Here is an 18,252-nt window from a genome sequence, read left to right as displayed (position 1 = left end):
TCTCCCACTGACGTCCACCCACTCCTGTCCTGAACAACTTGAGTCCACAGTTTACACCGAAGTCCTGTATTTCATCCCTAACTCATGCTATTGTCCTCCCGCTGCTTTTATACCCATCTCTTGGTATCCACCTTGTTACCTTAAGTTTTCACCGGTTGTCGGTTCGTCTCAGTACATGGCCAGCCCCCGAGCACACATTTATTTTTATTTAAACTATGATACCAAGTACTGGAGTTTGTTCCCTGATCTATAAAAGTTGTTTCCTGTCCCTAAGTGTAACTCCTGTCGTTTGTCGTCGTATGTCCCATTGGGCAGATCTTAGATTTCTTTCCACTTGTTTAGTACGGCGCAAAATTTCAGGTCTGTAGGTCTTCACTGACAGAATGCACTGTATATTTTTCTTTTGAGTGGGAGAGGTCGTTTACTTTTCATTATTTAGGAGGGTTTGTTGAGTGGTACCAAGCCCATACCTAAGCTGCACCGTATTTCTATCTGGTGGTAAGGGATAACCATCTGTCCGAGGTAATTATATTCTTGATCTTTTTCTAGTGCGTCGTCTCCTAAGCTAGAGAGGTCGCTTATTCCTGATTACTATAGATTTATTCGTAAATATTTTTAGTCCCACGGCTATGCTTTTTTATTGTTGTTCCTCGAGCGTTTTTGCAGTAGTTATCCAGTCACACTCAGCCATACTACGTCATCTGCAAACCTCAAATGACCTGTGTTCTCTGTTTATCCTTAAGCCTATGTTTCCCCAGTCAAGCTTTCCGAATAACCCCTCCAAACATGCTGGTAAAAGTTTTGGCGAAAGTGTCTCTTTCTCTCTCTTAAGTGTTACCCTGCTCCTACTTGCCTTACATATAACGTCTAGAAGATTTATCTCTTCTATTCACTGATTTTTTAATGTTTTTAGCGCGTTCATGGTTTTTACAACATTTTCTCGTAGTCTAGAAATGCCATGTAAAAGGGGTTTCTTGTGGTATGCTGATTTTTTCTATTATGTATTGACACCATGAATGGTGTTCATGGTTGAGTACACCTTCCTTCACTCAGCCTGTTCCCAGGGTTGTTCGTTAATCCAGGCTGTCTCCAATGGGGTAAGTATAACTTTGGTAAACAGCTTTTAAACAACTGAGAGTAGGCTATGGGTCTAATTCTGAAGGTGCTTCGTATCTCCTTTAATGAATCAGAATAATATTGGCGTTTTGCCTGGCTATGGCCCTCTTCCAGTCTTTAGGCATTCTGAAAGTAGTGCAGTAAGCTCTTTCCGTACTGTATCTTCTCCCTCTTTCAAGAACTCCACGGTTATGACGCCCCGCCCCACACCGTTTCCTCATTTCGTGTCTTTGAGAGCCTTTCCTCCTGTCTTCAGTAACTAGTGGTACATCGTAAGTTAAGCTTATACTCTGAGTGTTTTCCCCGGTCTAACGTCGCTGGTACAGTCTTGCGTAGAATGGTTCTGCTACCTCGAGTATCTCGGCCGTATTGTGCGTAATGCTACCCTGCTCGTATTTGAGTGCGTACATCCTCTCTTGGCAGATGGCAATCTTTCACGTTGTTGCTTTCACCCTTCCTGCTATTGGCAGCACTTCACCGGCCATTGCCATGTTATATAGACAAATGTCATTATTTACTTTTCCTAATCAATTAAGACATATCTGTTAACTCAACTTGACGCACCGCACTTGGCACCTTCACGTTCTAATGACAGACTCCATGCAGGGTTTTTCTTTTTCATGAGTTTCCTTCTTTCTATTTGAGGATTCTAGCTCACCTTGTATCTAACCATTATATGATTGCTGCTCCGAACCTTCTAAACTGAAATATTTTGATAGGGGGAACAAAAAGAAGTCAACTCAAGCTGTGGGAATATAAAAGTTTTATACACAAGTCGACGATTGTTAGACGGGAAGAAAGCATATTTTGACATTAGTATCAAAATGATGGTGGAGCTTTAGCGGATGTGGCGTTAATGTGGCTGGACCATGCCGTTAAGAGCACGCCTAGGTATTTGTATGTTAATACTTTGGCAACTACATGGTTGTTCAGAAAGGAAGTTTTCTTGAAGCTCTTTTGGTTTCAACTCGTTTTTGACTCAAGGAAATCAATTGGGTTGTTGTTAAGTATAGAGCAAATTTCCATGTATTGCACCAATCGCAAAAAAACGTTTACGTGTTTTGAAGCGTTGAATGGTCACTAGAGTGATTTATTTTTTTTCGTAAACTAAGCAGTGCCAGCAAACGGCGCTTGCAAGATGTTAAGAAGGAAGGCGAGTCACTGAAAAATATTTTTATGAATTAAGGGCCTGTTACGCTGCCTTGGGGCACACCCGAACTGACGGGGGAAAACGGCGACGTATAATCAATAACTATCATGAACAGTTCGAGCATAGAAAAAAACTTACTTAGCCAAGGTAAAGTAAATATCATCGTCGGAGGGTGGATAATTTAATAAGTAAACTGCAATGGCCTACACGAACAAAATCTTCACACATTCCAGAAAGATACAGTCAATTTGAGAGTTACGGTTCAAAAAACTTCAATTTTTCAGAGCATTCAGGTGATTTCCCGTACAAGCCGGGTCAACTTCCCAAGCGTCGTAGTCCCCCACAAGACCGACCACCATGCCAGGGGTTGGCTTGAGCCTATTTTACCTGTATGCCCGGCTCCACCAAACATTCGTACTCCAGGCTCCACCAAGGCACACAAATGCACATGGTTGCTTCCACAGCCACGGTGGATGCTCAACTCAGTAACCGCCTATGGCACGAAATGCCACCTGACTCTTTCAGCTCCTCCAATGGGGCAACGTGGCAAGAAGGCGGGGGGCCCCTCCAGATGGGCAAAGGCCAGAAGCCGATGGCAAGTGTAAACCTAGGCAACAAAGGACTGTTCGGCCGCTGTACTTTGGCCAGTGATTTTAAATCCTGCCTTTTTCCGGCAGACGGGTTCAGCCCGTCTCCAAGTGTGGGCCTTTTGGTCATTATACGGCTGTACTCCCATGGCTATCCAGCGCCATTTTTCCGTCCGCCATCCAACCGCATTACGTTCATACGACCAGACTTCAGCCGGAGGGCTCGGGCCATTCAAGGGCCACCAGTGTGCGGCCAAAATGCGGCTACCGGAGGTCAGCTGAGATGCGGTCGTCTGACTCCAGCCGGACTAAAGCTGCCGGAAGTTCGTCCATGCTACTTGCATTGGAGTTCAGCCGCAGTACGTTAACTGAGTCCGGTGGACGACCACTACATGTAGCGCAACAATGTGACTTAGTCGCACTGTGCAGCAGCACACACCCACCATTTTGTGGCCAAGTGACCCACACCAAAGCGAGCCCACACGACACCACCAGCCGTGTAACCTTTAGCGCAGCCTTGCTTATGAAACAGCATAAGTTGAAGGCAAAATACATTAAATAAGCACTGCTCACAACTTGCCGTTACTATAACTGCTGTCGGATGCAGAAAATATTCAATTCTTTGCTATAGCAGGAATAGTTGCATTGTACAGGTCCTGATATCTTCTGTGTGGCCCAGCTGTAATAAACATGGTAAGGGGGAGCGGGGCGACGGGCCCGTATGTCGTGTGTCAAGAGTAATTATTTAATTAATTAATTATGCCTCAAATGCACCCAACAGGGGTATTACATGAGGGGTGGGCAGATACATCAATTAATACGGTGATCGATGAAATCCTCCTTGAATTTAGTAGGGTCCGAGTGCTGGTTGGCGTCGCTGGGCAAGCTGTTTCAGTCTTTGGCTGTTTGCACAAAGAATAAGTGCAGATAGGCAGATGTGCGGGCTGCTCGAGGATAAACAGCTTTTTCATGGCTAGTGTGGCATGACGTCCGGTGGGTGGGTGTGATAGCAGATGGAAGAGGCGATGCGAGGTAGAATTTACGAAAAAGGCAAAGGCGAGAGGTTTTTTTCGTGAAGCTAATGTTTTAAGGTTGGCGCGGCGTTTGAGGGCAGATACCCTAGTGTAATGTGAGTAGTCAGAGTAAATAAACCTAATCGCACGGTTTTGAAAGGCTTCAACTTTGTATGTATGATTAGATTGAAAGGGGTCTCAAATTGCGCATTCGTACTCTAGCTTCAGCCGAACTAGTGTAATGTAAGCTTGGATCTTTAGTGAATGGGGAGCAAGTTTTAAATTTCGTCGAATATACCCGAGTGCACGGTTAGCGTTGTTACAACCATGTAAAATGTGCGATGACCAAGAAAGATAGGAAGTTCCATTGATGCCTAGGTATTTATAGGTGCTAACAGAAAGAATTGCGGAACCGCAAATGGAATACGTAAATTTTTGGTATGACTGGTTCGATGAAATGAGATGAGTACGATTTTTTAACGTTCAGGCGCATTAGCCATGTTTCGCACCATGTTTGAATGAGGTGTAGGTCGGACTGAAGGACTCCGGAATCGGAAGGATGACGTATAGGGCGGTAAAGAACGGAATCATCAGCGAATAATCTGTTATTAGAGTGAATGTTAGTAGAAAGGTCAATAATGTAAATTAAGAATAGCAGAGCGCCGAGAACAGTGCCCTGTGGAACTCCGGAGACAACTGGGGACATATCTGAAGCAATGTTGTTGGCATAAACAAAAGGGTTGGCGGTTAGTCAAAAAGTCACGGATCCAATCGAAAATCTGAAGGTTTATATTTACGCGGTATAGTTTTAAAAGCAAACGTTTGTGTGGAAATTTATCAAAAGATTTTTCAACGTCTAGAAAAAAGGCTTCTACTGGTGTGTTACTGTTCATGCTAGAGCTGATATCATTCTCAAATAGCGCGACTTGCATGTCACAGGAAGGCCCTTTCTGGAAGCCGTGTTGGTGAGGGTGGAAAAATTTAGTGGCAGTTACGAATTTTACAACGTGGGAGTGAATTCTCTGTTCCTTGATTTTCCAAGAAATACAAGTTAATGAAATGGGACGGTAGTTAGCATTGAAATTTGAAGTACCTTTTTTTGCCACGGGAATAACTCTGCCCACCTTCCAGTCCAGCGGCACCACACCGCATACAAAAGACTGCTGAAAAATGTGCGCCAACTTGATACTTGAGACATGTTTTGTGTTTCTGAATATTTTTGAATTGATTCCGTTGATGCCAGAGGAAGATGATAGTGACAATGATTCTATAACTTTCAAAATTATATTAGGAGCAAACGCTAATGATGACATGATGTCATGGTCCAAAGAAAGGGGTGTATGTAACTCACTCACAGGTTCTCTGGTAAAGACGGAGCAGAAAGTTTTGTTTAGAATTTCGGCGACATTATGAGCTGGTACAGGGTGGTTATGATCGTCGGTTAGCAACAGCGAAGTGGGGTGGTTAGGGTTAAGAGCCTTGAAAAATTGTTTTGGGTTATTACGTAACATTACTGGTAATGTGGTAAAAAAAAAACGACCGTTTAGCCTTTGGTATTGCGCCGTGAACATCTTGTCCGCCGCACGATATTTGGCCTAAGCATGTGGGCTGTCAGACCGTTTAGCCGACGGGAATAGTCGTTTCTTTTTATTGCTCAGGCGTTTAAGTGACGAGTTGAACCAGGCGGAAGATGATTTTGCTTTGCGGTAATAGTGGGGGCGTGTTTATGAGCTTACTCCTGCATTTTATTTTTAAAAGGGAGCAGTTGCGTTCAAGAGAGCGCTGCAAGAAATCAACGACGAACCACTCACAGAATGTTCTTAGCTCCTCATTGATAACCTAGTAATTTTCTTTATCGTAGAGCGTCATGGTATTTTTTTTTCTTGCTGATGAAGTAAATTACGACTAATTGAAGTGTGGGTTACTGAGTGGTCACTTAACCCAGATAAGTGGGTATGTGGTGATATGCTATCAGCGTGCGAAGTTAAAAGGAGGTCCCGAATGTTTGAAGAATTACAACATTCACGAGTTGGCGCAGAAAGAAGTGTTAAACCAAAGGTTAGACACGTGTCGAAGAAATCGCTTTCTATGCTGCATTTTGATGTTGTTAAGGCGATGTCGGACCATGTTATCGCTCGGATATCGAAGTTGCCGAGTATTAGTAAGTGTGCACTGGGATTGGATACGGATAGTAAGTTTAAGGCGCTTTGGAATTCTGTGATGAATGAAGAATGAGGGTCGGGGGGGCGGAAACATGCACCAATTATTAAGGGCGGAAAAGAACTGATTGATTGATTGTAGGGTTTAACGCGCCGACGCAACGCAGGCGATGAGGCGCGCCGTAGTGGAGGGCTCCGGATTAATTTTGACCACCTGGGGATCTTTATCGTGCGCCGAAATCTCGTACACACGGGCGTTTTTGCTTTTCGCCTCCATCAGAAAAGCGGCCGCCGCGGCCGGGAATCGAACCCGCGACCTGCGGAAAAGAACTGTCGCATCTTATAAATAATAGGTCAAGGGTGGAGGGGACATTAAAACAGCTGAATTGAAGTCGTTGGTGAGCTGCTGTCTAAACACCGCCGCCTTGTTTGGTCTCGTGCTCGAGTGGACAGAGATCGTGATGTGCAAAGCAAGATAGAAGTTCTGTATCGGAAATTGAGGAATTAAGCCATGTTTGTTAGTATAATTATGTCGGATTAACTGGTATGGGTGAGGAAACGAAGATCGTCGCGCTTATGCAGGAGGCTCCGGATGTTAGTGTACGTTAGCGATAAAGATTTACCGAATGAATTTCCTTGGGAATATTTGGAAACTCGACATTTCGGCGAACGTTAAAGATCCCCAGATGGTGAAAATATTGCGAAGCCCTCCACTACGACACGCCACATAGCCTATGTAGTTTCGGCGCGTTAAACACCGTAACTAATCAAAACTCGTACAAGCGCTCAGCGGCGTTCAGTTAAAGATTACTACTATTAACGACGCAACCTACAATATGCATCTATGCGCATAAAGAAACTAGCATATCTAAACTACGTCCAACCAAAACACAAGAACGCATCATCCATGGGGCATCCCTCAGAAGCTTATGTCACCGATGTTTTCCCAGCTGTGCAAAACGGCGCAGCTTTTTTTATTACCTCAAAATAAGGTATAGCATAACCGTCCAAAACTATTTCGTCGCTTGTATCGCTCACTTCACATCGCACAACCTCTCGTCCCTCAATTCTTCCCACTTTATTTTATTTCGCCACATCAGAACACACCCTCTTAAAGCAACCATTAGGAACACCATTTCGCCTTTTCTACACACACCCGGTGACTGCCGCACGACGGCGATGAGCACCTCAGTTCCCCTCCGTGTCGTACCACTTTGGAACTCGCTTCCAGTAACAGCGTTTCATGAAGGGACCGCAAAACATTTCGTTTAAAGCTAACTAGTTTGCATAACACAAACTTCATTGTTATTTGGGGTTTTGCGGTCCCAGTGGTGTTTTTAATGTACTAATAACATTCATTAATCGGCTATGATGTATTTTTGGTTTTGGTATGTTTTTCCGTTATTTTATTCATTTCCTCCTAACAGTGTGCGCTGTCTTGTTGCTTTGTTTTTAAGCTGTACCGACCTCAATGTTCGCCCACCGCCACTCTGTATAATGCATATGAATCTTTTGAGCAAATAAATTAATGTTTCCGTGTTCAGAACCCACAAAAAGCCTTACCTGTCACCAGCCTTCTTTTTTTTTTTTTGAAGCCTAGAAAACTTGACCTCAAATAGAAACGTAGTGTCTAAAAACATTTTCGCCGATATTTCACAGGATTTCATCACTGTTCTCGTTATTTATGTCGCAGTGACGCCACAACTGGGCGCCACTGCGGCGAACATCGGGATGTGACGTCCCACTCAGGACACTGATCCTAGCGTCGTCTCTAATTATTAGCGCTTTTATGTGCTACCTCTCCCTAGTCAGCAGCGTAAATCACGTATATTGCATGAATACAGGCCTTCACGCGTTTCCGAAACGCTAAAAGATGAAGCTCTGGGGTGCCGCCCCAAAAACAGCTAACTGGAAGAGTGCCGGGGCCGGCTTTCTTCGATACGCTATGGGCGAGTGAGTACGGTAGTTGCCAAAAGGCCGGTTTAGTAGTTACGATGGCGCCACCAGAATTTCGGTCGACTCTACGAGCACGCGAGGCGCGAGTTCAGCCTACGCGAGACGCTACGCTATTGGTGCGGCTCGTCGGTGTGTCGGGCGCGCGAACGAGTTCGGCAGCTGCGCGGCGCACTGCTAGCTCGCTGCCGGCCGGCTCTACGAGCGCGCAATAAGCGAGAGCGGCCAAGCCGGGACGATTCGCTTTTGTCGCGGACGGTCGGGGCGCGAACGAGTACCGAGTGACGCGAGTACGGCCGACGCGACGCGATACGCAGTTGTCACTGCTGTCGCAGATGGATGTAGCGCGATTAAGTACCGCACGTGGACCACTGAATGGAAAATGTTCAGTTGAAACAACTTGGTCAACAAATGAATAAAACTAGCCGCTGTTGCTAACATTTCGCTCACCGATTAGAAAAAAAAAGATAAAAATGGGGCCACCTTTGGCAGAATGGGTTGGAAGGATTGAGTTTAGGTTAACGTCACTCTTTCATGACATCAGCGAAGAGAGAGCACTGCTTTCGTCGCTGCAGGAATTTATATTTAGGTGGGCAGCATTATCTAAAGTTTTCTTTATTTATTATCATACACTCAAGGCCAGGAGGCATTACAGAGAGAAGTGGTGGATGTTACAAATATATTCGTTGACAACATTCTTGAAGTTATCGACGTTGGTGATAGCTGCGATGGAGGCAGGGAGATAGTTCCAGTCATTCGCTGAACGTTGCAAAATCGAATCAAAATGAACATCGGTGCGACAGGCGGCAGCGTCAACCTTCGAACGATGATGTGTGTGCGATGACATCAATTATGAAAACAAGACGACCTCTTTTCTGAGGGTCTCATTAAAATATTAATCCTTTGGGAAAGGCACAAGCGAAACTATTTACGACGTCACTGCAGTTTGGGCTATCCAAGCGTTTCTTTCATGTACGAAACACTTGCATGACCAGAACAATTGCAACGAACAAAGCGACCAGCTCGATCTTGGATAGATTCAAAAGTGTTTTTGAGATATTCAGCAGAAGGGTAAACCATAGAGCATGAATATTCAAGTTAAGGCGTCACTGAGGCTTTCTACGCAAGCAACTTGACAGCTGCAGTTGCCAATGAAAACTTACGCCGCAAGAATCCGAGGATGTGGCTGGCAGTACTTTTAATGTTGTTTATATGTTTGTTCCAAGCAAGGTTACGTGAAATGTAAATGCCAAGGGGCTAGCAGTAGAAGACACTTGTACGAAGATTTGGCGCGGGCGCCCTTCTAACAAGAAAAAAACTGTGCGTGTAAACAAAAACATTAAAATTCTGGATTTTAACTTTGACAATATCTGCTGAGACAAGGTTCTTACAGGCTATCCGGCATGTTTCAGCACTCTCCTCCAACGGTGGCTTTTTTTTTATTCTATCACAAACGCAGCATGTTTCGATTAGCACAAGCAATATGCCCCCTGCGACCGCTCCCAGCTTCAGCACGACCTCTCGCTTTGTCTGTGTTTACCCTACTAAAAACGGTTCACTAAAGGGTTAACAACCCGTTTTCGCGCATGTTTCAGGTTTTTGAAGAAACGGACGAACTGAAACACATCAAATGCGTGCCGTCTACACACAGGCAGCAGCGGGAGAACCTGCGGGCTGCGCCCATTGGATTCCGGACTAATACGTCACTTACAGGCGGCCGTAACAGCCGCCGTTTTTTTTAGTTTTGGGTTAGGAAAGATCATTTGTGATGTTATTTTACGAATTAGTGACGCATATTTGGGCCACGAAATTTTGAACGTACCACTACGAGAAAACAGTGCAGTTCAGGCCGAACATTTCGCGGGCGCTTTTATGATGGAGGCGAGCAGCAAAAACGCCCGTGTGTACGATATTTCGGCGCACGTTACAGACCCCAGGTGGTCAAAATTATTCTGGAGCCCTCCACTACGGCGCGTCGCATCGTCCGCCTTGCGTCGGCACGTTAAACACTCCAATCAATCATCAATCAGGCCGAAGATTTCCCACAGATTCCAAATCACGGACGTCGTCAAGAGAAACTCGGTGCCCATAAGTTTTTCGTGAAAAAATATTCAAAAGTTTCAGACATTTTAAGAAAGTTCAGTTGATTCGTTAGTGTTGTAGGCAAGTTCTTACTGCGGGGTACTATTGACTTTATAACACATTTATAACACATTTTCTAAGGGTCCCAAGAGCACCGTGCAAGCGCGGAACTGCTCATTACTCGTGCCGTCATGTTGTTGACAGTTAATTTTCAATAAGAATATGCCCTCATTTTTAGCATGTTTAAAATTCTGACAACGCTGAAATGGCGGCTCGAGCAGGCCTTCTTCAACGGCCCAGTTTAGGACAACAGGTCACGAGCAATTATCCGCAAGGAATGCGGGCCAACGGAGAGCAGTAAAGCCATAAAAAAATTCGGCCAATTACCCTGCAGTCGTGGACCCGAATGAAGATTCGCTGCAGGATTCCCCGCGTCTTCATTCTGCTCGAGGTGTTTGCTCTCCTCCCGCGCGACCTGTTTGCATAACGTTGGGACAACGGGGGCGATCCACGCTCGCTTGGTGAGCAAACGTTCCTGGCAGGGAGGAGAACTGGCCCAAGACTTCGGCTATTCTTTTTCTTTTCCAGCGGGGTTACGTTGGTCCTTTTTATAGCTCTTCGCTAGTGTACCTTCGTCGATCACTGCCTTCGTAGGTAATAAAAGAAACGGAGACGGTGGCATTACTGTTTTGTTGCTTTGTGCCTTTTTGTTTCTGGCAAATACCGGCTTCGAGGGCATTGTAGCTATAAAAAGAGAATGGGATTGTATAGCGACGCCGGAAAGCGCACGCATTTTTTATAAGATCGAGTCGTCAAGAAAACGGAGGGCGAAACTCTTGTCCTCAAGGGAATGACTGTGTTAGAGAGCACGGAAAAACAACAAGAAACGTTCGTATTTTGGCCTTTTTGTGTAGATAGGAGAAGAGCGAAGGAATGCGTGTAAGAGCTATAGATGAGAATGTTTCTTGCCAGATACACTATGAGAAACTTAAAAAAAAAACGAAAGAGAAACAGCGTTGTTTGAATGCTGTTCGAAAGAAGGGACATCAACAGAGAGCTTTAGTAATGTTTGAAAAGGTTGAGGTGGGACGTGTTGTAATGGACGTCTTGTGGAGCAATGCTGCCATCTCAAGGGCACACAAGGCCAAGAAATCGCGAGTCTGGTGAAAAAGCCAAGTATTCGAGACGTCAAACATGGCGAAATATCCATATAGTCTGAGGTTGAAATACACTGTCTGTGCCTAAGAAAAAAATTCGAATGACGCAAGGGATTACGTACGGTGCAATCACCACTTGAAGAAAACTAAAAGAATGACAGAACACCCCACACAATTAAAAACATCATATAAAGCAACACTGAGTAGGAAGTTAATATGGGCCATGGCGTCTCAACTACGTACACAGATCTTTTCCTATTTCCTGTCAACGGAGGCTCGGCGCTACATCACAAAAGTTTAATTTTGAAGCAAAGTGAACTCTTTTCGAGCCACTCTGATTGCGGAGCTGAATGCGACAACTTTGAAATAGAAGTCGATTTTTATGTCAACATGTACCGATACATTAGCGCACTCAGGTCTCTACTCTCGCTGCCGCTGTTAGCCCAGCTGGTATCAGTTTACATATATTCAATGTTTAATACGTCGGGTATCACACGGCACGGGAGAGATTTGACGATTGTTTCTCTTTCTTAGAACATTGGACAACGGCGATGACTACACTTAACGGGCAGAAACATTGTAGTTTTCCTGCACGACTCTGAAAAAAAAAACAGTTTAATATTCCTTCATTGTCTGCGTGACTGGATGTATACCCATTCGTGTTGTCATGCGGATATTTTCTCTTTTTGTTAGTCTCGCCTTAGCAACTTCTTCGGCAGCATCTTTACGTTTTATCCACTTTTCTCTTTAAAGTTCTCCCTGGTAATTTTCGTTTAGCACTTATTCGCGCCATGTTCTCCATACTTGTTTCGTTTTGTTTGCTGTCTATAAAGTCTCTTACATTCAATCTACATCACTGTATTCATATTCTGGCGAAGCAAGTGTGGCCGCCAGCAGGGATAGCCTTTCCATTTGACCTTGAAGATATTTATCAATCTCGTCGAATTCAGAGGCTTGTGGCGAAGAAAGACAGGCAGCAAGGCCAAAAGATCTAAAGAAACATCTAGATGTGCACAGGACTGGTCAGCCAGTGTGCGCTCAATTTTGGCATTCCGTCTGCCGGTGCTAGTGTACACCAAGATGAATCCGACGCGAAGTTTTCAACTTTGATATTACTTCAGGTTAAGAGGAGGAATCTGGGGCATATTTTCTCTTTTCTTTAGATTAACTGGAGTCCTCTGTGCACTAACAATACCAGGGAGCTAGCTAGGCGACGTGAAAGTGCTCCCCTAACGAGGTCGCTCTCCGTGACAGTGGGGAGACATGGTTCTATTCAAAACTGAACGGGCCCGAATCAGCCCGAACACTGTCGGCATCTAATCTCAAAGTTGAACCTTGTATATCGTTCCACATGCGGACAACAAATCATTCACTTAGAAAAAGATGAAGTTTGACTCAGCCGTAAAGATGATCAGCCGCGCTTGAGAATATGGTGCCACGAAACCATATTTGATGCTACCACTCACTTTAATGGACAAAATCGTTAAAGAAAAAGCGTGAACAAGAACAATCTTCCGCCCTAAGCAGACAGGCGAGGTTTCTCTGAAAGCGAATACACAAGCACAGTGTTCACCCTCTAAAATAAAGCTCTGCTTGTTGAACCCGGACAAAAAGAAACGCCACCGGGCGCAAATTGGAAGCATGTCTCACTGCAGAACAGCGGTCTCGCCGAAGATACGCATAGCATGGTTTTCTTATCAAGTTGACTCGTAGGCCTTCTCGTCTCCAGAATATCTCGAGCTTTTACTTAGGGATCCAGGAATTATGAGGATCTGGGTATCTGGTAAGGATCAGGTATTTTTCGGCACTTTACAGCAAGAAGCTTGCAGTCCGAGCTGTATGGCATGCATAAAAAAGAGTAAACGGGGCATTCGATGTCCTGTGAGCTGGGGCTAAAAGCGGTTGGCAACAAGTAGCACTAATAAACAAAAATACTGCCTAAATAATAAACGATGACTGCTGTCGTTTTTCCATATTCTTCAGCACTAGTTTTGTGTCAGTAAGAAATGTAACAATATAGCTGCAGCAAGGCCACTATGATTGGTACCGACGCAACTCAGAGACACCAATCCACAAAGATACTTAAAAATACTGCGTGTTCTCCTTAAGCTGACCATCAAGAAGGCGCAAATTTCAAAAATCATATAGGTAAAACATGAGTCCAAGAACAAACCTAACGATTTTCCTGACTTTTTTTTCTTTTTATTGTTGAAGCCGACATAGAAGATCAAATTCATAGCTGTTGTCGCGCCCCGATTTCCCGCTACATTTTTCAAGTAGATGGGCACTTTCAGGTGATATGTCCTTCTGCTGCCGATGTACTGCATGTTAGGAGGCGACAGGACGCTATCCGCCAGGCTTCTGAGCTCCCACGGGGGCGGGGGTACACTTCCAAGTTGTTGGTGCGCTAGTCCTTCTCTCTAAAAACTTTGCCTCTTGCCTGTATCGTGGTAAGATGGTAATCACCGGAAATGATTCATATTTTTCATTTGTAAGCGCACGAACATTTCGTTATTCAACCAAGACGGTGAAAGGAAAGTATAAACTGCTTCCCTGCGTAAAATCGACGTAGCACTATCATCGGCGAGAGCTATTTATGGGGACCAGCGCTCTGTCTCTCGAATTTTGCTTTTCGAACTCCTTACCAGTCACACTAGAATTATATCTAAACTAGCAGTTTTTCATGCATTTCGGGAAACGTAGACGTGTTACCTTCTTTATTTATTCCCCGCATTACTGATGTAAATAACAGATTGCTTTCTCATTGGTTCTACTACTGCATTACATTGGCTGATATGCTTCCGAACCAACTATTTATCGATAGCCGTTTTAAACAGCGTCGCAGATGAACACCCAATATACGCCTTTAAGGTGCACAGTGCAAAACAACCTGCCTGATGTGATTCCCATTTCCCTATGCGATCTTTGACGGGTGCTCCACCTTGTATTAAAAAGCTCATCCCGTAATAGGGTTTTGTACAACATTGAGGGCAAACTAACCGCGAACTCGGAGAATCGACCCGAAAGAATTTTGAGGTGCTTAAGTCAAGCTTTGCGTTCGCACGTGTTTTTAAGGTTGTAATTTATGTTTTATGATTGTTGCACACAACATCATCGGAGCAGTGGTGCTGCTCACGGCTATCCAAATAATTTCATTGTTTCTTCAGTTGAATTAAAAATAACACGCTTAAACTGCGTATTAGTCTTTAAGAAAAAAATCAATTCATTTAAAGAATATCAACTTAATTACTTGCTCTACATATTTTAGGGCATTTCACGTGACTTTTATATTAATCGCTAGATTGTCTATTGATTTGACTGCATCTTGATTTTTTAGAATTGCCAGTGGATTCACCGCCATTAAAACAGCACTGGCTCTCATAGATACGCAGAAACAAATGACTTCGAAGGAAAAGAGCATATCACAGCTGCTGAAATATATAAGCGACAAAGTTCTTAGTAACAGGCAAGGAGCACGCAGTAACCACTGAATAATATTACATAGCTAAACAAAAAGACCAAAGAATTGCTCCTGTTGAGAATATAAGAAATCAGCTGTTAGAGGCACGTGTTCCAGAAAAGATTTTCTGGAGCCATGAGAAGAAACACCGTGAAAATGTATCATGCGCTTCGTACACTAATGAGAATAACAAGCACAAGAAGTAAGAGTGAAAAATCAGCGAACAATTCGGATGTGCATGTAAAACATCGCCGATAAACCAGAGGGAAAAGGCGCTAAAAATGTACGAAACAATTAAATCGGCACAGACGTTTTTCTTTGATGTTGTGAAATGTGCTTTGTGCGCTGACACCTGTCTCCTGTTGTTCTCTGCGGACAACTTGGAGCTAAATTGAATATTTTTTAGTACAACACGCTATCACCCTTTGTTTTGGGTCATTGCTTTAGAGCGCGAATCAGCAAATTGACACACTATAGAATTTTAATACCAGGAGTAGTGACCTTCAGAGACTCGCGTATATCCCAGGGTACCGTCGCTTTCCTCGCTAGCTCCTGCATTCACGCTTAACACTCAGCGATGTTTCATATTGCGTATTTTTAAGGTGGCCGCTTCGATTTCTAGAGGAAAAAACAAAAAAGTGAACATGGCATTCACAATGCAAAGTTATCAAGCAATGCACGCCAGGCACTAGAGAGTTTTAATTTTTCTTGCGTTGGACGGTTTGCGCCACGGTATTAAATGCTTCCTCTGCTCCCTCTTCCACCATGATCTACAGCGCAGCCTCAAAAGGAAACAACGCGTATGTTGGGATGGTCTCAAAAATCAGAGCACCCAGCTGCAGTGGACAGAGAGCCGGCCAAAATTTGTGATATCGTTTCCGTGAGGTTCATCGGGACCATATGCACCATTATCGGCCTATTTATGCCAGAGCAGGATTCAGGTATATCTAGTAGACTTCGAGCTGCTTTTGTCTTGCGCTGTACGAATTCATTTTCAGAGAAAATTTTCTTACCTAATGCCAGCATTGGGTCCTGTGACTTCTCTTATATTTATTAGTTGCGAGTGCTTCTAGAGTGCTTGCCGTTCCACAGCAGTACGAAGATTCGTACCCTTTACAATCGTGTAATTCTGCCAGAGTTGCGGAAAAGTGGACATTTCAGCTTAGCCATCCAGGAGGCAGTTGTGCCAATGAAATGGTACGTCCGCTGTTATTATCTAATATACGGCGGTGTGTTCAGTTTCCATTACACTCCTCCTCTTCTTTGCAGTTGTCGAGACAGCCAGTTGGAAGCGCTTCTACGAGGGTGTGCGCACTTACGATTATGTCGCCTCTGCTTCTGGCTGAGCCAGAACGTACTCGGATTTTCATGCTGAAGCTCACGCGGAAGGCAACAACGCGCCACCTCCTGCGAACCGGTTAGTGTTGAATTGGGGCTCGTACAGTTAAACCGAGTACATGGGCTTCGGCGCAAATTCTCCTTTAGCAGCCGTCAAAGAAACAAAAGCAAAGGTACCGCAAACAGACTATCCGGTGCGTTGCGCTTCTCCCATCACGGAGGATGAACAATGCAGAGCTGAGCGAACATCAAATTTGCATAACGGCGCAACGCGGTGGCCGCTGATGAGAGCGTCATTCTCGGACTGGCAGAGCGGGCGCTCGAGCGCAGCTTTACGAGGGAGTGCTGTTTGCGCTGGGGCGGATTTTTTGGCTGCCGGCAACGCAACTTCGGGCGTGCAAAGTGATCTCTCGCGGTGATGAACGCGCGGGAAACAGGGTATTGAAGGGTGGCCTGTCGAGGGACGCAACAGCTATGGGTGAAATTTTAAGTATCCATGGCGCTGTCGAGTGGTACGAGGCTAGGCAACAACTACGTCATGGCCAGTGTTGTACGGAACCGCGTTCCTCCAACCACTTCCTTTTGGGGGGAACGGAGTAACGCCGCCATTCGGTTAAAGGTTGGTGGACCTGCAACAGTAACTTCTTTGGTTTACTAAGGAATTGTAGAGGGAAAAACCTTCCCTCTGTGAACGCTTTCTCGCTATTATTTGGCTATATTTGATGCCAAGACTTTAGGGCGCTAAAGTAGTACAAAGGCACCGTCTGCCGCCCTGTTTCTATTCCCGTACGCCACCCAATTTTACCACCCTTTCGCGAAACGTGCTTCGTGGAAGGTCACAGAAAGGAGAATACGACCCAGCGGGCAGCAGCCGACCGGTCACGGTGCACTGGGTGCGCACGGCTTTGATTCGTCTTATTTTCTACAACAACGAACACAAAAACTTGGAGGACGCTTAAGCTTTTCCCTCAAGAGTGGTACGCGAAAGCCGAGCAGGAGCATACAAGGATGAGCCATCCGCAATCGTAGAAGACGCCAGCTCGGAAGATCTCGCACACGTGGACTGCATTGAATTTATTGCACACGCGTTTTTCACAGGCAACCGCCCAAGACTAGGGTGCCGTACTAGACAGAGCTGGCTGCGGTTGCCAAACCAGCCAGCGCATACTTGGCCACCTCGCCTGTGCCCGAAGATGTCAGATGTCTTGTCGTTAGGGCACCGAACTCTTGCAACCGAGGCACAAGACGAGCTGTCCCGGTACCTGCTCGTGCCAGGTGCATACCCACTGTCGCAGATGAAGAACACAGAGGTACTGAGCCAACTTTTCCTCAAGCACATCCCTAAAGTACCCTCAAGCGCTTCGGTGAAAACGCTCTTCAACATTCCCAGCCAAGTGTTTACGAAAGCACGGGTTCGTCTATCCGACTCCTACATCGATATGCAACTCATGCGGCGTTCAAACAAGGGACTCTACTAAGTTGCGAATTTATATACTGGGTATTTTTCGCCCTCCTACTGTATTATTGAATGGTCAATGATTAAACGCACATGTGCTGTTACTTTCGATGCGGGGTCTTGTGCAAGAATTGTATTTATAATCGTGCATATGTGTGTCACTTTCTATTGGCACAACTGAAGCGCAGATTCCCGGCAGCGCATTTGAATACCAATGTCGAAAGTGCCATATGTGTTGCCCCTGTAATAGAAGGCCACCAAAGTTGCAGTTACACATTTTTGAGTATGTCCGGTGCTCCCTGAAAAATTTGTCTAGGAGCATTTCCGGTTATTCTTTTTTACTTCCAGATAATCTGGTACGAGCGGTGTCCATATTGGTTTATTATACGTATAGTTCAACATGAGTAACACATTGCTCACTTATTTTGCATCAGGATTATGCGACACTAATCTTCATCAACCCGCTCAGGTCCACCGCAGGGCGAATGCCTCTCCCACTGACTTCAAACCGCTCCTGTCGTCCGCTAGTCGAGCCCAAAGTTTATCCCCCAAGTTCCGTATTTCCTCCCTCCATAGTGTTATTGGCCTTCCCCTTTTTCTGGACTCATCTCTTTGTACCCACTCTGTTACCCAAATTGTCCACCGGTTGTCCCTTCGTCTCACTTCTGGGCCAGCAAGTCCCTTTCTTTTTCTTTCTTTGAATTATGATATCGTCAACTCTAGTTTGTTTTCTGGTCCAGGTAGGTCGGTTCCTGTCAGTAAGTGTTACTCCTAACATTAT

The sequence above is a fragment of the Haemaphysalis longicornis genome, unplaced genomic scaffold, assembly GCF_048455015.1.
Source record: "Haemaphysalis longicornis isolate Haplotype H1 unplaced genomic scaffold, Haemaphysalis longicornis Haplotype H1 scaffold_4, whole genome shotgun sequence".
In the NCBI taxonomy this organism is placed as follows: Eukaryota; Metazoa; Arthropoda; class Arachnida; order Ixodida; family Ixodidae; genus Haemaphysalis; species Haemaphysalis longicornis.
Note: the sequence above shows the minus strand (reverse complement) of the source record.